Raw genomic sequence first — 26,706 nt, 5'->3', positions numbered from 1 at the left:
GAAGCTGGAGCAGGAATAAGAAGTGAATAAGAAGCTGGAGCAGGAATAAGAAGTGAATAAGAAGCTGGAGCAGGAATAAGAGGTGAATAAGAAGCTGGAGCAGGAATAACAAGTGAATAAGAAGCTGGAGCAGTAATAAGAAGTGAATAAGATGCTGGAGCAGTAATGAGAAATGAATAAATTGCTGGAGCAGGAATAAGAAGTGAATAAGAAGCTAGAGCAGGAATAAGTGAATAAGAAGCTGGAGCAGGAATAAGTGAATAAGAAGCTGGAGCAGGAGTAAGAAGTGAATAAGAAGCTGGAGCAGTAATAAGAAGTGAATAAGATGCTGGAGCAGTAATAAGAAGTGAATAAGATGCTGGAGCAGTAATAAGAAGTGAATAAGGAGCTGGAGCAGGAATAAGAAGTGAATAAGAAGCAGGAGCAGGACTAAGAAGCTGGAGCAGGAATAAGAAGTGAATAAGAAGCTGGAGCAGGAATAATAAGCTTGAGCAGCAATAAGAAGTGAATAGGGAGCTGGAGCAGGAATAAGAAGTGAATAAGAAGCAGGAGCAGGAATAAGAAGCTGGAGCAGGAATAAGAAGTGAATAACAAGCTGGAGCAGTAATAAGAAGTGAATAAGGAGCTGGAGCAGGAATAAGAAGTGAATAAGAAGCAGGAGCAGGACTAAGAAGCTGGAGCAGGAATAAGAAGTGAATAAGAAGCTGGAGCAGGAATAATAAGCTGGAGCAGCAATAAGAAGTGAATAGGGAGCTGGAGCAGGAATAAGAAGTGAATAAGGAGCTGGAGCAGGAATAAGAAGTGAATAAGAAGCTAGAGCAGGAATAAGTGAATAAGAAGCTTGAGCAGGAATAAGTGAATAAGAAGCTGGAGCAGGAATAAGAAGTGAATAAGAAGCTGGAGCAGGAATAAGAAGTGAATAAGAAGCTGGAGCAGGAATAAGAGGTGAATAAGAAGCTGGAGCAGGAATAACAAGTGAATAAGAAGCTGGAGCAGTAATAAGAAGTGAATAAGATGCTGGAGCAGTAATGAGAAATGAATAAATTGCTGGAGCAGTAATAAGAAGTGAATAAGAAGCAGGAGCAGGAATAAGTGAATAAGGAGCTGGAGCAGGAATAAGTGAATAAGAAGCTGGAGCAGGAATAAGAAGTGAATAAGAAGCTGGCGCAGGAATTAGAAGTGAATAAGAAGCTGGAGCAGAAATAAGAAGTGAATAAGAAGCTGGAGCAGAAATAAGAAGTGAATAAGAAGCTGGAGCAGGAATAAGAAGTGAATAAGGAGCTGGAGCAGGAATAAGAAGTGAATAAGGAGCTGGAGCAGGAATAAGAAGTGAATAAGGAGCTGGAGCAGGAATAAGAAGTGAATAAGAAGCTGGAGCAGGAATAAGAAGTGAATAAGAAGCTGGAGCAGGAATAAGAAGTGAATAAGGAGCTGGAGCAGGAATAAGAAGTGAATAAGATGCTGGAGCAGTAATAAGAAGTGAATAAGAAGCAGGTGCTGGAATAAGTGAATAAGAAGCTGGAGCAGGAATAAAAAGTGAATAAGAAGCTGGAGCAGGAATAAGAAGTGAATAAGAAGCTGGAGCAGTAATAAGAAGTGAATAAGATGCTGTAGCAGTAATGAGAAATGAATAAGATGCTGGAGCAGTAATAAGAAGTGAATAAGAAGCTGGAGCAGGAATAAGTGAATAAGGAGCTGGAGCAGGAATAAGAAGTGAATAAGAAGCTGGAGCAGGAATAAGAAGCTGGAGCAGGAATAAGAGGTGAATAAGAAGCTGGAGCAGTAATAAGAGGTGAATAAGAAGCTGGAGCAGGAATAAGAAGTGAATAAGAAGCTGGAGCAGTAATAAGAGGTGAATAAGAAGCTGGAGCAGGAATAAGAAGTGAATAAGAAGCTGGAGCAGGAATAAGTGAATAAGAAGCTGGAGCAGGAATAAGAAGTGAATAAGAAGCTGGAGCAGGAATAAGAAGTGAATAAGAAGCAGGAGCAGGAATAAGAAGTGAATAAGAAGCTGGAGCAGTAATAGGAAGTGAATAAGAAGCTGGAGCAGGAATAAGAGGTGAATAAGAAGCTGGAGCAGTAATAAGAAGTTAATAAGAAGCTGGAGCAGTAATAAGAAGTGAATAAGATGCTGGAGCAGTAATAAGAAGTGAATAAGAAGCTGGAGCAGTAATAAGAAGTGAATAAGAAGCTGGAGCAGTAATAAGAAGTTAATAAGAAGCTGGAGCAGTAATAAGAAGTGAATAAGATGCTGGAGCAGTAATAAGAAGTGAATAAGAAGCTGGAGCAAGAATAAGTGATTAAGAAGGTGGAGCAGGAATAAGAAGTGAATAAGAAGCTGGAGCAGGAATAAGAAGTGAATAAGAAGCTGGAGCAGGAATAAGAAGTGAATAAGAAGCTGGAGCAGGAATAAGTGGTGAACAAGAAGCTGGAGCAGTAATAAGAAGTTAATAAGAAGCTGGAGCAGTAATAAGAAGTGAATAAGATGCTGGAGCAGTAATAAGAAGTGAATAAGAAGCTGGAGCAAGAATAAGTGAATAAGAAGCTGGAGCAGGAATAAGAGGCGAATAAGAAGCTGGAGCAGGAATAAGTGAATAAGAAGCTGGAGCAGGAATAAGAGAATAAGAAGCAGGAGCAGGAATAAGAAGCTGGAGCAGGAATAAGAAGTGAATAACAAGCTGGAGCAGTAATAAGAAGTGAATAAGGAGCTGGAGCAGGAATAAGAAGTGAAGAAGAAGCAGGAGCAGGACTAAGAAGCTGGAGCAGGAATAAGAAGTGAATAAGAAGCTGGAGCAGGAATAATAAGCTGGAGCAGCAATAAGAAGTGAATAGGGAGCTGGAGCAGGAATAAGAAGTGAATAAGGAGCTGGAGCAGGAATAAGAAGTGAATAAGAAGCTAGAGCAGGAATAAGTGAATAAGAAGCTGGAGCAGGAATAAGTGAATAAGAAGCTGGAGCAGGAATAAGAAGTGAATAAGAAGCAGGAGCAGGAATAAGATGTGAATAAGAAGCTGGAGCAGGAATAAGAAGCTGGAGCAGGAATAAGAAGTGAATATGAAGCTGGAGCAGGAATAAGAAGTGAATAAGAAGCTAGAGCAGGAATAATAAGCTGGAGCAGCAATAAGAAGTGAATAGGGAGCTGGAGCAGTAATAAGAAGTGAATAAGAAGCTGGAGCAGGAATAAGAAGTGAATAAGAAGCTAGAGCAGGAATAAGATGTGAATAAGAAGCTGGAGCAGGAATAAGAAGTGAATATGAAGCTGGAGCAGGAATAAGAAGTGAATAAGAAGCTGGAGCAGTAATAAGAAGCGAATAAGAAGCTGGAGCAGGAATAAGAGGCGAATAAGAAGCTGGAGCAGGAATAAGTGAATAAGAAGCTGGAGCAGGAATAAGAGAATAAGAAGCAGGAGCAGGAATAAGAAGCTGGAGCAGGAATAAGAAGTGAATAAGAAGCTGGAGCAGTTATAAGAAGTGAATAAAATGCTGGAGCAGGAATAAGAAGTGAATAAGAAGCTGGAGCAGGAATAAGAAGTGAATAGGAAGCTGGAGCAGGAATAAGAAGTGAATAAGAAGCAGGAGCAGTAATAAGATGTGAATAAGATGCTGGAGCAGTAATAAGAAGTGAATAAGATGCTGGAGCAGTAATAAGAAGTGATTAAGAAGCTGAAGCATGAATAAGTGAATAAGCAGCTGGAGCAGGAACAAGAAGTGAATAAGAAGCTGGAGCAGGAATAAGAAGTGAATAAGAAGCTGGAGCAGGTATAAGAAGTGAATAAGGAGCTGGAGCAGGAATAAGAAGTGAATAAGGAGCTGGAGCAGCAATAAGAAGCTGGAGCAGCAATAAGAAGTGAATAAAAAGCTGGAGCAGGAATAAGAAGTGAATAAGAAGCTGGAGCAGGAATAAGAAGTGAATAACAAGCTGGAGCAGTAATAAGATGTGAATAAGGAGCTGGAGCAGGAATAAGAAGTGAATAAGAAGCAGGAGCAGGACTAAGAAGCTGGAGCAGGAATAAGAAGTGAATAAGAAGCTGGAGCAGGAATAATAAGCTGGAGCAGCAATAAGAATTGAATAGGGAGCTGGAGCAGGAATAAGAAGTGAATAAGGAGCTGGAGCAGGAATAAGAAGTGAATAAGAAGCTAGAGCAGGAATAAGATGTGAATAAGAAGCTGTAGCAGGAATAAGAAGCTGGAGCAGGAATAAGAAGTGAATAAGAAGCTGGAGCAGGAATAAGAAGTGAATAAGAAGCTGGAGCAGTAATAAGAAGCGAATAAGAAGCTGGAGCAGGAATAAGAGGCGAATAAGAAGCTGGAGCAGGAATAAGTGAATAAGAAGCTGGAGCAGGAATAAGAGAATAAGAAGCAGGAGCAGGAATAAGAAGCTGGAGCAGGAATAAGAAGTGAATAAGAAGCTGGAGCAGGAATAAGAAGTGAGTAAGAAGCTGGAGCAGGAATAAGAAGTGAATAAGAAGCTGGAGCAGTAATAAGAAGTGAATAAGATGCTGGAACAGTAATAAGAAGTGAATAAGAAGCTGGAGCAGGAATAAGTGAATAAGAAGCTGGAGCAGGAATAAGAAGTGAATAAGAAGCTGGAGCAGAAATAATAAGTGAATAAGAAGCTGGAGCAGGAATAAGAAGTGAATAAGGAGCTGGAGCAGGAATAAAAAGTGATTAAGAAGCTGGAGCAGGAATAAGAAGTGAAGAAGCTGGAGCAGGAATAAGAAGCGAATAAGAAGCTGGAGCAGGAATAAGAAGCTGGAGCAGTAATAAGAGGTGAATAAGAAGCTGGAGCAGTAATAAGAGGTGAATAAGAAGCTGGAGCAGGAATAAGAAGCTGGAGCAGGAATAAGAAGCTGGAGCAGGAAAAAGAAGCTGGAGCAGTAATAAGAGGTGAATAAGAAGCTGGAGCAGGAATAAGAAGTGAATAAGAAGCTGGAGCTGTAATAAGAAGTGAATAATAAGCTGGAGCAGGAATAAGAAGTGAATAGGAAGCTGGAGCAGGAATAAGAAGTGAATAAGAAGCTGGAGCAGTAACAAGAAGTGAATAAGATGCTGGAGCAGTAATAAGAAGTGAATAAGAAGCTGGAGCAGGAATAAGTGAATAAGCAGCTGGAGCAGGAATAAGAAGTGAATAAGAAGATGGAGCAGGAATAAGAAGTGAATAAGGAGCTGGAGCAGGAATAAGAAGTGAATAAGGAGCTGGAGCAGGAATAAGAAGCTGGACCAGCAATAAGAAGTGAATAAAAAGCTGGAGCAGGAATAAGAAGTGAATAAGAAGCTGGAGCAGGAATAAGAAGTGAATAAGAAGCCGGAGCAGGAATAAGAAGTGAATAAGAAGCTGGAGCAGTAATAGGAAGTGAATAAGAAGCTGGAGCAGGAATAAGAAGTGAATATGAATCTAGAGCAGGAATACGAAGTGAATAAGAAGCTGGAGCAGGAATACGAAGTGAATAAGAGGCTGGAGCAGGAATAAGAAGTGAATAAGAAGCTAGAGCAGGAATAAGAAGTGAATAAGAAGCTGGAGCAGGAATAAGATGTGAATAAGAAGCTGGAGCAGTAATAGGAAGTGAATAAGAAGCTGGAGCAGTAATAGGAAGTGAATAAGAAGCTGGAGCAGGAATAAGAAGCTGGAGCAGGAATAAGTGAATAAGAAGCTGGAGCAGGAATAAGAAGCTGGAGCAGGAATAAGTGAATAAGAAGCTGGAGCAGGAATAAGAAGTGAATAAGAAGCTGGAGCAGGAATAAGAAGTGAATAAGAAGCTGGAGCAGTAATAAGAAGTGAATAAGATGCTGGAGCAGTAATAAGTAGTGAATAAGAAGCTGGAGCAGGAATAAGTGAATAAGAAGCTGGAGCAGGAATAAGAAGTGAATAAGAAGCTGGAGCAGGAATAAGAAGTGAATAAGAAGCTGGAGCAGAAATAAGAAGTGAATAAGAAGCTGGTGCAGGAATAAGAAGTGAATAAGGAGCTGGAGCAGGAATAAGAAGTGAATAAGAAGCTGGAGCAGGAATAAGAAGTGATTAAGGAGCTGGAGCAGGAATGAGAAATGAATAAGATGCTGGAGCAGTAATAAGAAGTGAATAAGAAGCTGGAGCAGGAATAAGTGAATAAGGAGCTGGAGCAGGAATAAGTGAATAAGAAGCTGGAGCAGGAATAAGAAGTGAATATGAAGCTGGCGCAGGAATAAGAAGTGAATAAGGAGCTGGAGCAGGAATAAGAAGTGAATAAGGAGCTGGAGCAGGAATAAGAAGCTGGACCAGCAATAAGAAGTGAATAAAAAGCTGGAGCAGGAATAAGAAGTGAATAAGAAGCTGGAGCAGGAATAAGAAGTGAATAAGAAGCTGGAGCAGGAATAAGAAGTGAATAAGAAGCTGGAGCAGTAATAGGAAGTGAATAAGAAGCTGGAGCAGGAATAAAAAGTGAATATGAATCTAGAGCAGGAATAATAAGTGAATAAGGAGCTGGAGCAGTAATAAGAAGTGAATAAGAAGTGAATAAGATGCTGGAGCAGGAATAAGTGAATAAGAAGCTGGAGCAGGAATAAGAAGTGAATAGGGAGCTGGAGCAGGAATAATAAGTGAATAAGGAGCTGGAGCAGGAATAAGAAGTGAATAAGGAGCTGGAGCAGTAATAAGAAGCTGGAGCAGCAATAAGAAGTGAATAAAAAGCTGGAGCAGGAATAAGAAGTGAATAAGAAGCTGGAGCAGGAATAAGAAGTGAATAACAAGCTGGAGCAGTAATAAGAAGTGAATAAGGAGCTGGAGCAGGAATAAGAAGTGAATAAGAAGCAGGAGCAGGACTAAGAAGCTGGAGAAGGAATAAGAAGTGAATAAGAAGCTGGAGCAGGAATAATAAGCTGGAGCAGCAATAAGAAGTGAATAGGGAGCTGGAGCAGGAATAAGAAGTGAATAAGGAGCTGGAGCAGGAATAAGAAGTGAATAAGAAGCTAGAGCAGGAATAATTTGTGAATAAGAAGCTGGAGCAGGAATAAGAAGCTGGAGCAGGAATAAGAAGTGAATAAGAAGCTGGAGCAGGAATAAGAAGCGAATAAGAAGCTGGAGCAGTAATAAGAAGCGAATAAGAAGCTGGAGCAGGAATAAGAGGCGAATAAGAAGCTGGAGCAGGAATAAGTGAATAAGAAGCTGGAGCAGGAATAAGAGAATCAGAAGCAGGAGCAGGAATAAGAAGCTGGAGCAGGAATAAGAAGTGAATAAGAAGCTGGAGCAGTTATAAGAAGTGAATAAGATGCTGGAGCAGGAATAAGAAGTGAATAAGATGCTGGAGCGGGAATAAGAAGTGAATAAGAAGCTGGAGCAGGAATAAGAAGTGAATAAGAAGCTGGAGCAGTAATAAGAAGTGAATAAGAAGCTGGAGCAGGAATAAGTGAATAAGGAGCTGGAGCAGGAATAAGTGAATAAGAAGCTGGAGCAGGAATAAGAAGTGAATAAGAAGCTGGCGCAGGAATAAGAAGTGAATAAGAAGCTGGAGCAGGAATAAGAAGTGAATAAGAAGCTGGAGCAGGAATAAGAAGTGAATAAGAAGCTGGAGCAGTAATAGGAAGTGAATAAGAAGCTGGAGCCGGAATAAGAAGTGAATATGAATCTAGAGCAGGAATACGAAGTGAATAAGAAGCTGGAGCAGGAATACGAAGTGAATCAGAGGCTGGAGCAGGAATAAGTAGTGAATATGAAGCTGGAGCAGGAATAAGTGAATAAGAAGCTGGAGCAGGAATAAGAAGTGAATAAGAAGCTGGAGCAGGAATAAGAAGTGAATAAGAAGCTGGAGCAGGAATAAGAGGTGAATAAGAAGCTGGAGCAGGAATAAGAAGTGAATAAAAAGCTGGAGCAGGAATAAGAGGTGAATAAGAAGCTGGAGCAGGAATAACAAGTGAATAAGAAGCTGGAGCAGTAATAAGAAGTGAATAAGATGCTGGAGCAGTAATGAGAAATGAATAAATTGCTGGAGCAGTAATAAGAAGTGAATAAGAAGCTGGAGCAGGAATAAGTGAATAAGGAGCTGGAGCAGGAATAAGTGAATAAGAAGCTGGAGCAGGAATAAGAAGTGAATAAGAAGCTGGCGCAGGAATAAGAAGTGAATAAGAAGCTGGAGCAGAAATAAGAAGTGAATAAGAAGCTGGAGCAGAAATAAGAAGTGAATAAGAAGCTGGAGCAGGAATAAGAAGTGAATAAGGAGCTGGAGCAGGAATAAGAAGTGAATAAGAAGCTGGAGCAGGAATAAGATGTGAATAAGGAGCTGGAGCAGGAATAAGAAGTGAAAAAGAAGCTGGAGCAGGAATAAGAAGTGAATAAGAAGCTGGAGCAGGAATAAGAAGTGAATAAGGAGCTGGAGCAGGAATAAGAAGTGAATAAGATGCTGGAGCAGTAATAAGAAGTGAATAAGAAGCAGGAGCAGGAATAAGTGAATAAGAAGCAGGAGCAGGAATAAGTGAATAAGAAGCTGGAGCAGGAATAAAAAGTGAATAAGAAGCTGGAGCAGGAATAAGAAGTAAATAAGAAGCTGGAGCAGTAATAAGAAGTGAATAAGATGCTGGAGCAGTAATGAGAAATGAATAAGATGCTGGAGCAGGAATAAGTGAATAAGGAGCTGGAGCAGGAATAAGAAGTGAATAAGAAGCTGGAGCAGGAATAAGAAGCTGGAGCAGGAATAAGAGGTGAATAAGAAGCTGGAGCAGGAATAAGAAGTGAATAAGAAGCTGGAGCAGGAATAAGAGGTGAATAAGAAGCTGGAGCAGGAATAAGAAGTGAATAAAAAGCTGGAGCAGGAATAAGAGGTGAATAAGAAGTTGGAGCAGGAATAAGAAGTGAATAAGAAGCTGGAGCAGTAATAAGAGGTGAATAAGAAGCTGGAGCAGGAATAAGAAGTGAATAAGAAGCTGGAGCAGGAATAAGTGAATAAGAAGCTGGAGCAGGAATAAGTGAATAAGAAGCTGGAGCAGGAATAAGAAGTGAATAAGAAGCAGGAGCAGGAATAAGAAGTGAATTAGAAGCTGGAGCAGTAATAAGAAGTGAATAAGATGCTGGAGCAGTATTGAGAAATGAATAAGATGCTGGAGCAGGAATAAGAAGTGAATAAGAAGCTGGAGCAGGAATAAGTGAATAAGGAGCTGGAGCAGGAATAAGTGAATAAGAAGCTGGAGCAGGAATAAGAAGTGAATATGAAGCTGGCGCAGGAATAAGAAGTGAATAAGAAGCTGGAGCAGAAATAAGAAGTGAATAAGAAGCTGGAGCAGAAATAAGAAGTGAATAAGAAGCTGGAGCAGAAATAAGAAGTGAATAAGAAGCTGGAGCAGAAATAAGAAGTGAATAAGAAGCTGGAGCAGGAATAAGAAGTGAAAAAGAAGCTGGAGCAGGAATAAGAAGTGAATAAGAAGCTGGCGCAGGAATAAGAAGTGAATAAGAAGCTGGAGCAGAAATAAGAAGTGAATAAGAAGTTGGAGCAGAAATAAGAAGTGAATAAGAAGCTGGAGCAGGAATAAGAAGTGAATAAGGAGCTGGAGCAGGAATAAGAAGTGAATAAGAAGCTGGAGCAGGAATAAGATGTGAATAAGGAGCGGGAGCAGGAATAAGAAGTGAATAAGAAGCAGGAGCAGGAATAAGTGAATAAGAAGCTGGAGCAGGAATAAAAAGTGAATAAGAAGCTGGAGCAGGAATAAGAAGTGAATAAGAAGCTGGAGCAGTAATAAGAAGTGAATAAGATGCTGGAGCAGTAATGAGAAGTGAATAAGATGCTGGAGCAGTAATAAGAAGTGAATAAGAAGCTGGAGCAGGAATAAGTGAATAAGGAGCTGGAGCAGGAATAAGAAGTGAATAAGAAGCTGGAGCAGGAATAAGAAGCTGGAGCAGGAATAAGAGGTGAATAAGAAGCAGGAGCAGGAATAAGAAGCTGGAGCAGGAATAAGAAGTGAATAAGAAGCTGGAGCAGGAATAAGAGGTGAATAAGAAGCTGGAGCAGGAATAAGAAGTGAATAAGAAGCTGGAGCAGTAATAAGAGGTGAATAAGAAGCTGGAGCAGGAATAAGTGAATAAGAAGCTGGAGCAGGAATAAGTGAATAAGAAGCTGGAGCAGGAATAAGAAGTGAATAAGAAGCAGGAGCAGGAATAAGAAGTGAATAAGAAGCTGGAGCAGTAATAGGAGGTGAATAAGAAGCTGGAGCAGGAATAAGAGGTGAATAAGAAGCTGGAGCAGTAATAAGAAGTTAATAAGAAGCTGGAGCAGTAATAAGAAGTGAATAAGATGCTGGAGCAGGAATAAGAAGTGAATAAGAAGCTGGAGCAGGAATAAGAAGTGAATAAGAAGCTGGAGCAGGAATAAGAAGTGAATAAGAAGCTGGAGCAGGAATAAGAAGTGAATAAGGAGCTGGAGCAGGAATAAGAAGTGAATAAGATGCTGGAGCAGTAATAAGAAGTGAATAAGAAGCTGGAGCAGGAATAAGTGAATAAGAAGCTGGAGCAGGAATAAGAAGTGAATAAGAAGCAGGAGCAGTAATAAGATGTGAATAAGATGCTGGAGCAGTAATAAGAAGTGAATAAGATGCTGGAGCAGTAATAAGAAGTGATTAAGAAGCTGGTGCATGAATAAGTGAATAAGCAGCTGGAGCAGGAACAAGAAGTGAATAAGAAGCTGGAGCAGGAATAAGAAGTGAATAAGAAGCTGGAGCAGGTATAAGAAGTGAATAAGGAGCTGGAGCAGGAATAAGAAGTGAATAAGGAGCTGGAGCAGCAATAAGAAGCTGGAGCAGCAATAAGAAGTGAATAAAAAGCTGGAGCAGGAATAAGAAGTGAATAAGAAGCTGGAGCAGGAATAATAAGTGAATAACAAGCTGGAGCAGTAATAAGAAGTGAATAAGGAGCTGGAGCAGTAATAAGAAGTGAATAAGGAGCAGGAGCAGGACTAAGAAGTGAATAAGAAGCAGGAGCAGGACTAAGAAGCTGGAGCAGGAATAAGAAGTGAATAAGAAGCTGGAGCAGGAATAATAAGCTGGAGCAGCAATAAGAAGTGAATAGGGAGCTGGAGCAGGAATAAGAAGTGAATAAGGAGCTGGAGCAGGAATAAGAAGTGAATAAGAAGCTAGAGCAGGAATAAGATGTGAATAAGAAGCTGGAGCAGGAATAAGAAGCTGGAGCAGGAATAAGAAGTGAATAAGAAGCTGGAGCAGTAATAAGAAGCGAATAAGAAGCTGGAGCAGGAATAAGAGGCGAATAAGAAGCTGGAGCAGGAATAAGTGAATAAGAAGCTGGAGCAGGAATAAGAGAATAAGAAGCAGGAGCAGGAATAAGATGCTGGAGCGGGAATAAGAAGTGAATAAGGAGCTGGAGCAGGAATAAGAAGTGAATAAGATGCTGGAACAGTAATAAGAAGTGAATAAGGAGCTGGAGCAGGAATAAGTGAATAAGAAGCTGGAGCAGGAATAAGAAGTGAATAAGAAGCTGGAGCAGAAATAATAAGTGAATAAGAAGCTGGAGCAGGAATAAGAAGAGAATAAGGAGCTGGAGCAGGAATAAGAAGCGAATAAGAAGCTGGAGCAGGAATAAGAAGCTGGAGCAGTAATAAGAGGTGAATAAGAAGCTGGAGCAGTAATAAGAGGTGAATAAGAAGCTGGAGCAGGAATAAGAAGCTGGAGCAGGAATAAGAGGTGAATAAGAAGCTGGAGCAGGAATAAGAAGTGAATAAGAAGCTGGAGCAGTAATAAGAGGTGAATAAGAAGCTGGAGCAGGAATAAGAGGTGAATAAGATGCTGGAGCAGGAATAAGAAGTTAATAAGGAGCTGGAGCAGGAATAAGAGGTGAAGAAGCTGGAGCAGGAATAAGAAGCTGGAGCAGGAATAAGAAGCTGGAGCAGGAATAAGAGGTGAATAAGAAGCTGGAGCAGGAATAAGAAGTGAATAAGAAGCTGGAGCAGTAAAAAGAGGTGAATAAGAAGCTGGAGCAGGAATAAGAAGTGAATAAGAAGCTGGAGCAGGAATAAGTGAATAAGGAGCTGGAGCAGGAATAAGAAGTGAATTAGAAGCTGGAGCAGTAATAAGAAGTGAATATGATGCTGGAGCAGTAATAAGAAGTGAATAAGATGCAGGAGCAGTAATAAGAAGTGAATAAGAAGCTGGAGCAGGAATAAGTGAATAAGCAGCTGGAGCAGGAATAAGTGAATAAGAAGCTGGAGCAGGAATAAGTGAATAAGAAGCTGGAGCAGGAATAAGAAGTGAATAAGAAGCTGGAGCAGGAATAAGAAGTGAATAAGAAGCTGGAGCAGAAATAAGAAGTGAATAAGGAGCTGGAGCAGGAATAAGAAGAGAATAAGAAGCTGGAGCAGGAATAAGAAGTGATTAAGGAGCTGGAGCAGTAATAAGAAGTGAATAAGAAGCTGGAGCAGTAATAAGAAGTGAATAAGAAGCTGGAGCAGGAATAAGTGAATAAGAAGCTGGAGCATGAATAAAAAGTGAATAAGAAGCTGGAGCATGAATAAAAAGTCAATAAGAAGCTGGAGCAGTAATAAGAAGTGAATAAGATGCTGGAGCAGTAATGAGAAATGAATAAGATGCTGGAGCAGTAATAAGAAGTGAATAAGAAGCTGGAGCAGGAATAAGTGAATAAGGAGCTGGAGCAGGAATAAGTGAATAAGAAGCTGGAGCAGGAATAAGAAGTGAATAAGAAGCTGGAGCAGAAATAAGAAGTGAATAAGAAGCTGGAGCAGAAATAAGAAGTGAATAAGAAGCTGGAGCAGAAATAAGAAGTGAATAAGAAGCTGGAGCAGGAATAAGAAGTGAATAAGGAGCTGGAGCAGGAATAAGAAGTGAATAAGAAGCTGGAGCAGGAATAAGAAGTGAATAAGAAGCTGGAGCAGGAATAAGAAGTGAATAAGGAGCTGGAGCAGGAATAAGAAGTGAATAAGATGCTGGAGCAGTAATAAGAAGTGAATAAGATGCTGGAGCAGTAATAAGTAGTGAATAAGAAGCTGGAGCAGGAATAAGTGAATAAGAAGCTGGAGCAGGAATAAGAAGTGAATAAGAAACTGGAGCAGGAATAAGAAGTGAATAAGAATCTGGAGCAGAAATAAGAAGTGAATAAGAAGCTGGAGCAGGAATAAGATGTGAATAAGAAGCTGGAGCAGTAATAGGAAGTGAATAAGATGCTGGAGCAGTAATAAGAAGTGAATAAGATGCAGGAGCAGTAATAAGAAGTGAATAAGAAGCTGGAGCAGGAATAAGTGAATAAGCAGCTGGAGCAGGAATAAGAAGTGAATAAGAAGCTGGAGCAGAAATAAGAAGTGAAAAAGGAGCTGTAGCAGGAATAAGAAGTGAATAAGGAGCTGGAGCAGGAATAAGAAGCTGGACCAGCAATAAGAAGTGAATAAAAAGCTGGAGCAGGAATAAGAAGTGAATAAGAAGCAGGAGCAGTAATAGGAAGTGAATAAGAAGCTGGAGCAGGAATAAGAAGTGAATATGAATCTAGAGCAGGAATACGAAGTGAATAAGAAGCTGGAGCAGGAATACGAAGTGAATAAGAGGCTGGAGCAGGAAAAAGAAGTGAATAAGAAGCTGGAGCAGGAATAAGATGTGAATAAGAAGCTGGAGCAGTAATAGGAAGTGAATAAGAAGCTGGAGCAGGAATAAGAAGCTGGAGCAGGAATAAGTGAATAAGAAGCTGGAGCAGGAATAAGAAGTGAATAAGAAGCTGGAGCAGGAATAAGAAGTGAATAAGAAGCTGGAGCAGGAATAAGAAGTGAATAAGGAGCTGGAGCAGGAATAAGAAGTGAATAAGATGCTGGAGCAGTAATAAGAAGTGAATAAGAAGTGAATAAGAAGCTGGAGCAGGAATAAGTGAATAAGAAGCTGGAGCAGGAATAAAAAGTGAATAAGAAGCTGGAGCAGGAATAAGAAGTGAATAAGAAGCTGGAGCAGTAATAAGAAGTGAATAAGATGCTGGAGCAGTAATGAGAAATGAATAAGATGCTGGAGCAGTAATAAGAAGTGAATAAGAAGCTGGAGCAGGAATAAGTGAATAAGGAGCTGGAGCAGGAATAAGAAGTGAATAAGAAGCTGGAGCAGGAATAAGAAGCTGGAGCAGGAATAAGATGTGAATAAGAAGCTGGAGCAGTAATAAGAGGTGAATAAGAAGCTGGAGCAGGAATAAGAAGTGAATAAGAAGCTGGAGCAGGAATAAGTGAATAAGAAGCTGGAGCAGGAATAAGTGAATAAGAAGCTGGAGCAGGAATAAGATGTGAATAAGAAGCTGGAGCAGTAATAAGAAGCTGGAGCAGTAATAAGAAGTGAATAAAATGCTGGAGCAGTAATAGGAAGTGAATAAGAAGCTGGAGCAGGAATAAGAAGCTGGAGCAGGAATAAGTGAATAAGAAGCTGGAGCAGGAATAAGAAGTGAATAAGAAGCTGGAGCAGGAATAAGAAGTGAATAAGAAGCTGGAGCAGGAATAAGAAGTGAATAAGGAGCTGGAGCAGGAATAAGAAGTGAATAAGATGCTGGAGCAGTAATAAGAAGTGAATAAGAAGTGAATAAGAAGCTGGAGCAGGAATAAGTGAATAAGAAGCTGGAGCAGGAATAAAAAGTGAATAAGAAGCTGGAGCAGGAATAAGAAGTGAATAAGAAGCTGGAGCAGTAATAAGAAGTGAATAAGATGCTGGAGCAGTAATGAGAAATGAATAAGATGCTGGAGCAGTAATAAGAAGTGAATAAGAAGCTGGAGCAGGAATAAGTGAATAAGGAGCTGGAGCAGGAATAAGAAGTGAATAAGAAGCTGGAGCAGGAATAAGAAGCTGGAGCAGGAATAAGATGTGAATAAGAAGCTGGAGCAGTAATAAGAGGTGAATAAGAAGCTGGAGCAGGAATAAGAAGTGAATAAGAAGCTGGAGCAGGAATAAGTGAATAAGAAGCTGGAGCAGGAATAAGTGAATAAGAAGCTGGAGCAGGAATAAGATGTGAATAAGAAGCTGGAGCAGTAATAAGAAGCTGGAGCAGTAATAAGAAGCTGGAGCAGTAATAAGAAGTGAATAAAATGCTGGAGCAGTAATAAGAAGTGAATAAGAAGCTGGAGCAGGAATAAGTGATTAAGAAGCTGGAGCAGGAATAAGAAGTGAATAAGAAGCTGGAGCAAGAATAAGAAGTGAATAAGAAGCTGGAGCAGGAATAAGAAGTGAATAAGGAGCTGGAGCAGGAATAATAAGTGAATAAGATGCTTCATTAGTAATAAGAAGCGAATAAGAAGCTGGAGCAGGAATAAGTGAATAAGAAGCTGGAGCAGGAATAAGAAGTGAATAGGAAGCTGGAGCAGGAATAAGAAGTGAATAAGAAGCTGGAGCAGTAATAAGATGTGAATAAGATGCTGGAGCAGTAATAAGAAGTGAATAAGATGCTGGAGCAGTAATAAGAAGTGATTAAGAAGCTGGAGCATGAATACGTGAATAAGAAGCTGGAGCAGGAATAAGAAGTGAATAAGAAGCTGGAGCAGGAATAAGAAGTGAATAAGGAGCTGGAGCAGGAATAAGAAGTGAATAAGGAGCTGGAGCAGGAATAAGAAGCTGGAGCAGCAATAAGAAGTGAATAAAAAGCTGGAGCAGGAATAAGAAGTGAATAAGAAGCTGGAGCAGGAATAAGAAGTGAATAACAAGCTGGAGCAGTAATAAGAAGTGAATAAGGAGCTGGAGCAGGACTAAGCAGCTGGAGCAGGAATAAGAAGTGAATAAGAAGCTGGAGCAGGAATAATAAGCTGGAGCAGCAATAAGAAGTGAATAAGAAGCTGGAGCAGGAATAAGAAGTGAATAAGGAGCTGGAGCAGGAATAAGAAGTGAATAAGAAGCTAGAGCAGGAATAAGATGTGAATAAGAAGCTGGAGCAGGAATAAGAAGCTGGAGCAGGAATAAGAAGCGAATAAGAAGCTGGAGCAGGAAAAAGAAGCTGGAGCAGTAATAATAAGTGAATAAGAAGCTGGAGCAGGAATAAGAGGCGAATAAGAAGCTGGAGCAGGAATAAGAGAATAAGAAGCAGGAGCAGGAATAAGAAGCTGGAGCAGCAATAAGAAGTGAATAAAAAGCTGGAGCAGGAATAAGAAGTGAATAAGAAGCTGGAGCAGGAATAAGAAGTGAATAACAAGCTGGAGTAGTAATAAGAAGTGAATAAGGAGCTGGAGCAGGAATAAGAAGTGAATAAGAAGCAGGAGCAGGACTAAGAAGCTGGAGCAGGAATAAGAAATGAATAAGAAGCTGGAGCAGGAATAATAAGCTGGAGCAGCAATAAGAAGTGAATAAGGAGCTGGAGCAGGAATAAGAAGTGAATAAGGAGCTGGAGCAGGAATAAGAAGTGAATAAGATGCTGGAGCAGTAATAAGTAGTGAATAAGAAGCTGGAGCAGGAATAAGTGAATAAGAAGCTGGAGCAGGAATAAAAAGTGAATAAGAAGCTGGAGCAGTAATAAGAAGTGAATAAGATGCTGGAGCAGTAATGAGAAATGAACAAGATGCTGGAGCAGTAATAAGAAGTGAATAAGAAGCTGGAGCAGGAATAAGTGAATAAGGAGCTGGAGCAGGAATAAGTGAATTTGAAGCTGGAGCAGCAATAAGAAGTGAATAAGATGCTGGCGCAGGAATAAGAAGTGAATAAGAAGCTGGAGCAGAAATAAGAAGTGAATAAGAAGCTGGAGCAGAAATAAGAAGTGAATAAGAAGCTGGAGCCGGAATAAGAAGTGAATAAGGAGCTGGAGCCGGAATAAGAAGTGAATAAGAAGCTGGAGCAGGAATAAGAAGTGAATAAGGAGCTGGAGCAGGAATAAGAAGTGAATAAGAAGCTGGAGCAGGAATAAGAAGTGAATAAGAAGCTGGAGCAGGAATAAGAAGTGAATAAGGAGCTGGAGCAGGAATAAGAAGTGAATAAGATGCTGGAGAAGTAATAAGAAGTGAATAAGAAGCTGGAGCAGGAGTAAGAGAATAAGAAGCTGGAGCAGGAATAAAAAGTGAATAAGAAGCTGGAGCAGGAATAAGAAGTGAATAAGAAGCTGGAGCAGTAATAAGAAGTGAATAAGATGCTGGAGCAGTAATAAGAAGTGATTAAGAAGCTGGAGCATGAATAAGTGAATAAGAAGCTGGAGCATGAATAAGTGAATAAGAAGCTGGAGCAGGAATAAGAAGTGAATAAGAAGATGGAGCAGGAATAAGAAGTGAATAAGGAGCTGGAGCAGGAATAAGAAGTGAATAAGGAGCTGGAGCAGGAATAAGAAGCTGGAGCAGCAATAAGAAGTGAATAAAAAGCTGGAGCAGGAATAAGAAGTGAATAAGAAGCTGGAGCAGGAATAAGAAGTGAATAACAAGCTGGAGTAGTAATAAGAAGTGAATAAGGAGCTGGAGCAGGAATAAGAAGTGAATAAGAAGCAGGAGCAGGACTAAGAAGCTGGAGCAGGAATAAGAAGTGAATAAGAAGCTGGAGCAGGAATAATAAGCTGGAGCAGCAATAAGAAGTGAATAAGGAGCTGGAGCAGGAATAAGAAGTGAATAAGGAGCTGGAGCAGGAATAATAAGTGAATAAGAAGCTGGAGCAGGAATAAGAAGCTGGAGCAGTAATAAGAAGCGAATAAGAAGCTGGAGCAGGAATAAGAGGCGAATAAGAAGCTGGAGCAGGAATAAGTGAATAAGAAGCTGGAGCAGGAATAAGAGAATAAGAAGCAGGAGCAGGAATAAGAAGCTGGAGCAGGATTAAGAAGTGAATAAGAAGCTGAAGCAGGAATAAGAAGTGAATAAGATGCTGGAGCGGGAATAAGAAGTGAATAAGTAGCTGGAGCAGGAATAAGAAGTGAATAAGAAGCTGGAGCTGGAATAAGAAGTGAATAAGATGCTGGAGCGGGAATAAGAAGTGAATAAGGAGCTGGAGCAGGAATAAGAAGTGAATAAGATGCTGGAGCAGTAATAAGAAGTGAATAAGAAGCTGGAGCAGCAATCAGTGAATAAGAAGCTGGAGCAGGAATAAGAAGTGAGTAAGAAGCTGGAGCAGGAATAAGAAGTGAATAAGAAGCTGGAGCAGTAATAAGAAGTGAATAAGATGCTGGAGCAGGAATAAGTGAATAAGAAGCTGGAGCAGGAATAAAAAGTGAATAAGAAGCTGGAGCAGGAATAATAAGTGAATAAGGAGCTGGAGCAGGAATAAGAAGTGAATAAGGAGCTGGAGCAGTAATAAGAAGCTGGAGCAGCAATAAGAAGTGAATAAAAAGCTGGAGCAGGAATAAGAAGTGAATAAGAAGCTGGAGCAGGAATAAGAAGAGAATAACAAGCTGGAGCAGTAATAAGAAGTGACTAAGAAGCTGGAGAAGGAATAAGAAGTGAATAAGAAGCTGGAGCAGGAATAATAAGCTGGAGCAGCAATAAGAAGTGAATAGGGAGCTGGAGCATGAATAAGAAGTGAATAAGGAGCTGGAGCAGGAATAAGAAGTGAATAAGAAGCTAGAGCAGGAATAAGATGTGAATAAGAAGCTGGAGCAGGAATAAGAAGCTGGAGCAGGAATAAGAAGTGAATAAGAAGCTGGAGCAGGAATAAGAAGCGAATAAGAAGCTGGAGCAGTAATAAGAAGCGAATAAGAAGCTGGAGCAGGAATAAGAGGCGAATAAGAAGCTGGAGCAGGAATAAGTGAATAAGAAGCTGGAGCAGGAATAAGAGAATAAGAAGCAGGAGCAGGAATAAGAAGCTGGAGCAGGAATAAGAAGTGAATAAGAAGCTGGAGCAGTTATAAGAAGTGAATAAGATGCTGGAGCAGGAATAAGAAGTGAATAAGATGCTGGAGCGGGAATAAGAAGTGAATAAGAAGCTGGAGCAGGAATAAGAAGTGAATAAGAAGCTGGAGCAGTAATAAGAAGTGAATAAGAAGCTGGAGCAGGAATAAGTGAATAAGGAGCTGGAGCAGGAATAAGTGAATAAGAAGCTGGAGCAGGAATAAGAAGTGAATAAGAAGCTGGCGCAGGAATAAGAAGTGAATAAGAAGCTGGAGCAGGAATAAGAAGTGAATAAGAAGCTGGAGCAGGAATAAGAAGTGAATAAGAAGCTGGAGCAGTAATAGGAAGTGAATAAGAAGCTGGAGCCGGAATAAGAAGTGAATATGAATCTAGAGCAGGAATACGAAGTGAATAAGAAGCTGGAGCAGGAATACGAAGTGAATCAGAAGCTGGAGCAGGAATAAGAGGTGAATAAGAAGCTGGAGCAGGAATAACAAGTGAATAAGAAGCTGGAGCAGTAATAAGAAGTGAATAAGATGCTGGAGCAGTAATGAGAAATGAATAAATTGCTGGAGCAGTAATAAGTGAATAAGAAGCTGGAGCAGGAATAAGTGAATAAGGAGCTGGAGCAGGAATAAGTGAATAAGAAGCTGGAGCAGGAATAAGAAGTGAATAAGAAGCTGGCGCAGGAATAAGAAGTGAATAAGAAGCTGGAGCAGAAATAAGAAGTGAATAAGAAGCTGGAGCAGAAATAAGAAGTGAATAAGAAGCTGGAGCAGGAATAAGAAGTGAATAAGGAGCTGGAGCAGGAATAAAAAGTGAATAAGAAGCTGGAGCAGGAATAAGTGAATAAGGAGCTGGAGCAGGAATAAGAAGTGAATAAGAAGCTGGAGCAGGAATAAGAAGCTGGAGCAGGAATAAGAGGTGAATAAGAAGCAGGAGCAGGAATAAGAAGCTGGAGCAGGAATAAGAAGTGAATAAGAAGCTGGAGCAGGAATAAGAGGTGAATAAGAAGCTGGAGCAGGAATAAGAAGTGAATAAGAAGCTGGAGCAGTAATAAGAGGTGAATAAGAAGCTGGAGCAGTAATAAGAAGTGAATAAGAAGCAGGAGCAGGAATAAGTGAATAAGAAGCTGGAGCCGGAATAAAAAGTGAATAAGAAGCTGAAGCAGTAATAAGAAGTGAATAAGATGCTGGAGCAGTAATGAGAAATGAATAAGAAGCTGGAGCAGGAATAAGTGAATAAGGAGCTGGAGCAGGAATAAGAAGTGAATAAGAAGCTGGAGCAGGAATAAGAAGCTGGAGCAGGAATAAGAGGTGAATAAGAAGCTGGAGCAGGAATAAGAAGTGAATAAGAAGCTGGAGCAGGAATAAGAGGTGAATAAGAAGCTGGAGCAGGAATAAGAAGTGAATAAGAAGCTGGAGCAGGAATAAGAGGTGAATAAGAAGCTGGAGCAGGAATAAGAAGTGAATAAGAAGCTGGAGCAGTAATAAGAGGTGAATAAGAAGCTGGAGCAGGAATAAGAAGTGAATAAGAAGCTGGAGCAGGAATAAGTGAATAAAAAGCTGGAGCAGGAATAAGTGAATAAGAAGCTGGAGCAGGAATAAAAAGTGAATAAGAAGCAGGAGCAGGAATAAGAAGTGAATTAGAAGCTGGAGCAGTAATAAGAAGTGAATAAGATGCTGGAGCAGTATTGAGAAATGAATAAGATGCTGGAGCAGGAATAAGAAGTGAATAAGAAGCTGGAGCAGGAATAAGTGAATAAGGAGCTGGAGCAGGAATAAGTGAATAAGAAGTTGGAGCAGGAATAAGAAGTGAATATGAAGCTGGCGCAGGAATAAGAAGTGAATAAGAAGCTGGAGCAGAAATAAGAAGTGAATAAGAAGCTGGAGCAGAAATAAGAAGTGAATAAGAAGCTGGAGCAGAAATAAAAAGTGAATAAGAAGCTGGAGCAGGAATAAGAAGTGAAAAAGGAGCTGGAGCAGGAATAAGAAGTGAATAAGAAGCTGGCGCAGGAATAAGAAGTGAATAAGAAGCTGGAGCAGAAATAAGAAGTGAATAAGAAGCTGGAGCAGAAATAAGAAGTGAATAAGAAGCTGGAGCAGGAATAAGAAGTGAATAAGGAGCTGGACCAGGAATAAGAAGTGAATAAGAAGCTGGAGCAGGAATAAGATGTGAATAAGGAGCTGGAGCAGGAATAAGAAGTGAATAAGAAGCTGGAGCAGGAATAAGAAGTGAATAAGAATCTGGAGCAGGAATAAGAAGTGAATAAGGAGCTGGAGCAGGAATAAGAAGTGAATAAGATGCTGGAGCAGTAATAAGAAGTGAATAAGAAACAGGAGCAGGAATAAGTGAATAAGAAGCTGGAGCAGGAATAAAAAGTGAATAAGAAGCTGGAGCAGGAATAAGAAGTGAATAAGAAGCTGGAGCAGTAATAAGAAGTGAATAAGATGCTGGAGCAGTAATGAGAAATGAATAAGATGCTGGAGCAGTAATAAGAAGTGAATAAGATGCTGGAGCAGGAATAAGTGAATAAGGAGCTGGAGCAGGAATAAGAAGTGAATAAGAAGCTGGAGCAGGAATAAGAAGCTGGAGCAGGAATAAGAGGTGAATAAGAAGCAGGAGCAGGAATAAGAAGCTGGAGCAGGAATAAGAAGTGAATAAGAAGCTGGAGCAGGAATAAGAGGTGAATAAGAAGCTGGAGCAGGAATAAGAAGTGAATAAGAAGCTGGAGCAGTAATAAGAGGTGAATAAGAAGCTGGAGCAGGAATAAGTGAATAAGAAGCTGGAGCAGGAATAAGTGAATAAGAAGCTGGAGCAGGAATAAGAAGTGAATAAGAAGCAGGAGCAGGAATAAGAAGTGAATAAGAAGCTGGAGCAGTAATAGGAGGTGAATAAGAAGCTGGAGCAGGAATAAGAGGTGAATAAGAAGCTGGAGCAGTAATAAGAAGTTAATAAGAAGCTGGAGCAGTAATAAGAAGTGAATAAGATGCTGGAGCAGGAATAAGAAGTGAATAAGAAGCTGGAGCAGGAATAAGAAGTGAATAAGAAGCTGGAGCAGGAATAAGAAGTGAATAAGGAGCTGGAGCAGGAATAAGAAGTGAATAAGATGCTGGAGCAGTAATAAGAAGTGAATAAGAAGCTGGAGCAGGAATAAGTGAATAAGAAGCTGGAGCAGGAATAAGAAGTGAATAAGAAGCAGGAGCAGTAATAAGATGTGAATAAGATGCTGGAGCAGTAATAAGAAGTGAATAAGATGTTGGAGCAGTAATAAGAAGTGATTAAGAAGCTGGTGCATGAATAAGTGAATAAGCAGCTGGAGCAGGAACAAGAAGTGAATAAGAAGCTGGAGCAGGAATAAGAAGTGAATAAGAAGCTGGAGCAGGTATAAGAAGTGAATAAGGAGCTGGAGCAGGAATAAGAAGTGAATAAGGAGCTGGAGCAGCAATAAGAAGCTGGAGCAGCAATAAGAAGTGAATAAAAAGCTGGAGCAGGAATAAGAAGTGAATAAGAAGCTGGAGCAGGAATAAGAAGTGAATAACAAGCTGGAGCAGTAATAAGAAGTGAATAAGGAGCTGGAGCAGTAATAAGAAGTGAATAAGGAGCTGGAGCAGGAATAAGAAGTGAATAAGAAGCAGGAGCAGGACTAAGAAGCTGGAGCAGGAATAAGAAGTGAATAAGAAGCTGGAGCAGGAATAATAAGCTGGAGCAGCAATAAGAAGTGAATAGGGAGCTGGAGCAGGAATAAGAAGTGAATAAGGAGCTGGAGCAGGAATAAGAAGTGAATAAGAAGCTAGAGCAGGAATAAGATGTGAATAAGAAGCTGGAGCAGGAATAAGAAGCTGGAGCAGGAATAAGAAGTGAATAAGAAGCTGGAGCAGTAATAAGAAGCGAATAAGAAGCTGGAGCAGGAATAAGAGGCGAATAAGAAGCTGGAGCAGGAATAAGTGAATAAAAAGCTGGAGCAGGAATAAGAGAATAAGAAGCAGGAGCAGGAATAAGATGCTGGAGCGGGAATAAGAAGTGAATAAGGAGCTGGAGCAGGAATAAGAAGTGAATAAGATGCTGGAACAGTAATAAGAAGTGAATAAGAAGCTGGAGCAGGAATAAGTGAATAAGAAGCTGGAGCAGGAATAAGAAGTGAATAAGAAGCTGGAGCAGAAATAATAAGTGAATTAGAAGCTGGAGCAGGAATAAGAAGAGAATAAGGAGCTGGAGCAGGAATAAGAAGTGATTAAGAAGCTGGAGCAGAAATAAGAAGTGAAGAAGCTGGAGCAGGAATAAGAAGCGAATAAGAAGCTGGAGCAGGAATAAGAAGCTGGAGCAGTAATAAGAGGTGAATAAGAAGCTGGAGCAGTAATAAGAGGTGAATAAGAAGCTGGAGCAGGAATAAGAAGCTGGAGCAGGAATAAGAGGTGAATAAGAAGCTGGAGCAGGAATAAGAAGTGAATAAGAAGCTGGAGCAGTAATAAGAGGTGAATAAGAAGCTGGAGCAGGAATAAGAGGTGAATAAGATGCTGGAGCAGGAATAAGAAGTTAATAAGGAGCTGGAGCAGGAATAAGAGGTGAAGAAGCTGGAGCAGGAATAAGAAGCTGGAGCAGGAATAAGAAGCTGGAGCAGGAATAAGAGGTGAATAAGAAGCTGGAGCAGTAATAAGAGGTGAATAAGAAGCTGGAGCAGGAATAAGAAGCTGGAGCAGGAATAAGAAGCTGGAGCAGGAATAAGAGGTGAATAAGAAGCTGGAGCAGGAATAAGAAGTGAATAAGAAGCTGGAGCAGGAATAAGAAGTGAATAAGAAGCTGGAGCAGTAAAAAGAGGTGAATAAGAAGCTGGAGCAGGAATAAGAAGTGAATAAGAAGCTGGAGCAGGAATAAGTGAATAAGGAGCTGGAGCAGGAATAAGAAGTGAATTAGAAGCTGGAGCAGTAATAAGAAGTGAATAAGAAGCTGGAGCAGTAATAAGAAGTGAATAAGATGCTGGAGCAGTAATAAGTAGTGAATAAGAAGCTGGAGCAGGAATAAGTGAATAAGAAGCTGGAGCAGGAATAAGAAGTGAATAAGAAGCTGGAGCAGGAATAAGAAGTGAATAAGAAGCTGGAGCAGGAATAAGAAGTGAATAAGGAGCTGGAGCAGGAATAAGAAGTCAATAAGATGCTGGAGCAGTAATAAGAAGTGAATAATAAGCTGGAGCAGGAATAAGAAGTGAATAGGAAGCTGGAGCAGGAATAAGAAGTGAATAAGAAGCTGGAGCAGTAATAAGAAGTGAATATGATGCTGGAGCAGTAATAAGAAGTGAATAAGATGCAGGAGCAGTAATAAGAAGTGAATAAGAAGCTGGAGCAGGAATAAGTGAATAAGCAGCTGGAGCAGGAATAAAAAGTGAATAAGAAGCTGGAGCAGGAATAAGAAGTGAATAAGGAGCTGGAGCAGGAATAAGAAGCTGGACCAGCAATAAGAAGTGAATAAAAAGCTGGAGCAGGAATAATAAGTGAATAAGAAGCTGGAGCAGGAATAAGAAGTGAATAAGAAGCTGGAGCAGTAATAGGAAGTGAAAAAGAAGCTGGAGCAGGAATAAGAAGTGAATAAGAAGCTGGAGCAGGAATACGAAGTGAATAAGGGGCTGGAGCAGGAATAAGAAGTGAATAAGAAGCTGGAGCAGGAATAAGATGTGAATAAGAAGCTGGAGCAGTAATAGGAAGTGAATAAGAAGCTGGAGCAGGAATAAGAAGCTGGAGCAGGACTAAGTGAATAAGAAGCTGGAGCAGGAATAAGTGAATAAGAAGCTGGAGCAGGAATAAGAAGTGAATAAGAAGCTGGAGCAGGAATAGGAAGTGAATAAGAAGCTGCAGCAGTAATAAGAAGTGAATAAGATGCTGGAGCAGTAATAAGTAGTGAATAAGAAAGCTGGAGCAGGAATAAGTGAATAAGAAGCTGGAGCAGGAATAAGAAGTGAATAAGAAGCTGGAGCAGGAATAAGAAGTGAATAAGAAGCTGGAGCAGAAATAAGAAGTGAATAAGAAGCTGGAGCAGAAATAAGAAGTGAATAAGAAGCTGGAGGAGGAATAAGAAGTGAATAAGGAGCTGGAGCAGGAATAAGAAGTGAATAAGAAGCTGGAGCAGGAATAAGAAGTGATTAAGGAGCTGGAGCAGGAATAAGAAGTGAATAAGACGCTGGAGCAGTAATAAGAAGTGAATAAGAAGCTGGAGCAGGAATAAGTGAATAAGAAGCTGGAGCAGGAATAAGTGAATAAGAAGCTGGAGCATGAATAAAAAGTGAATAAGAAGCTGGAGCAGTAATAAGAAGTGAATAAGATGCTGGAGCAGTAATGAGAAATGAATAAGATGCTGGAGCAGTAATAAGAAGTGAATAAGAAGCTGGAGCAGGAATAAGTGAATAAGGAGCTGGAGCAGGAATAAGTGAATAAGAAGCTGGAGCAGGAATAAGAAGTGAATAAGAAGCTGGAGCAGAAATAAGAAGTGAATAAGAAGCTGGAGCAGAAATAAGAAGTGAATAAGAAGCTGGAGCAGAAATAAGAAGTGAATAAGAAGCTGGAGCAGGAATAAGAAGTGAATAAGGAGCTGGAGCAGGAATAAGAAGTGAATAAGAAGCTGGAGCAGGAATAAGAAGTGAATAAGAAGCTGGAGCAGGAATAAGAAGTGAATAAGGAGCTGGAGCAGGAATAAGAAGTGAATAAGATGCTGGAGCAGTAATAAGAAGTGAATAAGATGCTGGAGCAGTAATAAGTAGTGAATAAGAAGCTGGAGCAGGAATAAGTGAATAAGAAGCTGGAGCAGGAATAAGAAGTGAATAAGAAACTGGAGCAGGAATAAGAAGTGAATAAGAATCTGGAGCAGAAATAAGAAGTGAATAAGAAGCTGGAGCAGGAATAAGATGTGAATAAGAAGCTGGAGCAGTAATAGGAAGTGAATAAGATGCTGGAGCAGTAATAAGAAGTGAATAAGATGCAGGAGCAGTAATAAGAAGTGAATAAGAAGCTGGAGCAGGAATAAGTGAATAAGCAGCTGGAGCAGGAATAAGAAGTGAATAAGAAGCTGGAGCAGAAATAAGAAGTGAAAAAGGAGCTGTAGCAGGAATAAGAAGTGAATAAGGAGCTGGAGCAGGAATAAGAAGCTGGACCAGCAATAAGAAGTGAATAAGAAGCTGGAGCAGGAATAAGAAGTGAATAAGAAGCTGGAGCAGGAATAAGAAGTGAATAAGAAGCAGGAGCAGTAATAGAAAGTGAATAAGAAGCTGGAGCAGGAATAAGAAGTGAATATGAATCTAGAGCAGGAATACGAAGTGAATAAGAAGCTGGAGCAGGAATACGAAGTGAATAAGAGGCTGGAGCAGGAAAAAGAAGTGAATAAGAAGCTGGAGCAGGAATAAGATGTGAATAAGAAGCTGGAGCAGTAATAGGAAGTGAATAAGAAGCTGGAGCAGGAATAAGAAGCTGGAGCAGGAATAAGTGAATAAGAAGCTGGAGCAGGAATAAGTGAATAAGAAGCTGGAGCAGGAATAAGAAGTGAATAAGAAGCTGGAGCAGGAATAAGAAGTGAATAAGAAGCTGGAGCAGAAATAAGAAGTGAATAAGAAGCTGGAGCAGAAATAAGAAGTGAATAAGAAGCTGGAGCAGGAATAAGAAGTGAATAAGGAGCTGGAGCAGGAATAAGAAGTGAATAAGAAGCTGGAGCAGGAATAAGAAGTGAATAAGGAGCTGGAGCAGGAATAAGAAGTGAATAAGACACTGGAGCAGTAATAAGAAGTGAATAAGAAGCTGGAGCAGGAATAAGTGAATAAGAAGCTGGAGCAGGAACAAAAAGTGAATAAGAAGCTGGAGCAGTAATAAGAAGTGAATAAGATGCTGGAGCAGTAATGAGAAATGAATAAGATGCTGGAGCAGTAATAAGAAGTGAATAAGAAGCTGGAGCAGGAATAAGAGAATTAGGAGCTGGAGCAGGAATAAGTGAATAAGAAGCTGGAGCAGGAATAAGAAG

The 26,706-nt window shown here is 40.3% G+C and overlaps 1 long non-coding RNA gene and 1 pseudogene across 3 annotated transcripts in view; one reads left to right on the top strand and one right to left on the bottom strand.

The window, feature by feature from the left end:
* Positions 1-26,706, top strand: part of LOC148506531 (uncharacterized) — a 555,606-nt gene that overhangs the window by 318,444 nt on the left and 210,456 nt on the right. The gene's annotated exons all lie outside the window — the stretch shown is intronic.
* LOC148506547 (major histocompatibility complex class I-related protein 1-like) overlaps positions 1-26,706 on the bottom strand; it is a 169,892-nt pseudogene that overhangs the window by 61,279 nt on the left and 81,907 nt on the right.

The sequence above is a fragment of the Taudactylus pleione genome, unplaced genomic scaffold, assembly GCF_031769625.1.
Source record: "Taudactylus pleione unplaced genomic scaffold, aTauple2 ptg000400l, whole genome shotgun sequence".
NCBI lineage: Eukaryota > Metazoa > Chordata > Amphibia > Anura > Myobatrachidae > Taudactylus > Taudactylus pleione.
This window is presented reverse-complemented; position numbering and strand designations above follow the sequence as displayed.